This window comes from Pungitius pungitius, chromosome 2 (genome assembly GCF_949316345.1).
Source record: "Pungitius pungitius chromosome 2, fPunPun2.1, whole genome shotgun sequence".
In the NCBI taxonomy this organism is placed as follows: domain Eukaryota; kingdom Metazoa; phylum Chordata; class Actinopteri; order Perciformes; family Gasterosteidae; genus Pungitius; species Pungitius pungitius.
This window is the reverse complement of record NC_084901.1, coordinates 18887567-18888428: the sequence shown is the minus strand read 5'-3', so window position 1 is coordinate 18888428 and position 862 is coordinate 18887567.

Here is an 862-nt window from a genome sequence, read left to right as displayed (position 1 = left end):
CCCAATCACTCACCCATTTGATGTGAAAGTCTGCTTTTGAGTCCAATTATGCCGTGAGAAGGCTTTTCTCCACACGGAAGTGATTTGTTCATTTTTGGTTACCTTTACAGTTTATTTTCACATACTGGCACTTGGGTTGCTAATCTAGATCCCAGTTTATAAGTATAGACCATCCATGAAATATTCTAAATCCAGTGACACGATAACAACACGGAGCACTGTTCATTTATAGGATACATTTTAGTCAGATATTATTTATAGCATGATGCAGTAGGATACAAAAGTTAATTAAGGTAATTGTTTATAATGATGCATTAACTTTTTGGCTGTCACTTGAAACATATTTCATTATTACTGCTCAACAGATCTGCCGTGGAATGAATATCTCCATCTCCCGTTGCCTGTTGGTGAAGTAACAAATGGCAGGGCTATCGAACACACATTTCATCTCCATGAGGGCTGTCGGACAATTAGCTCCAAAAATACATTAATCAATCGAGATTTTTGTTTTTTTTGTTGAATCTGTTTATCAAGCTCAGCCATTTTTTTTTTACCCCTCCAATACATTAGCAGATCTCAGTATGTCCGCTACTCTTGTGAACAGGGATGAGAAGGAGATAGAGGGAGAGGAAATAAAGGTCTGATGAGTTTGGCAAGGAGAGGATGGAGGCTGAGACAGATGGCATGAAGTCTGCAGCACTCTGGCGTGCCTCGCCTGGTGCTAAAATCCTCCTCTCTCACATTCCAACAAATCCTACCAGGAGGCTGGGGAGTCTGTCACACCACTCCAAGGATCCACACGCGCCCCCCCCCCCCCCCCCAACCCCCCCACCACACACACACACACTCCTCCCCTTCCGTC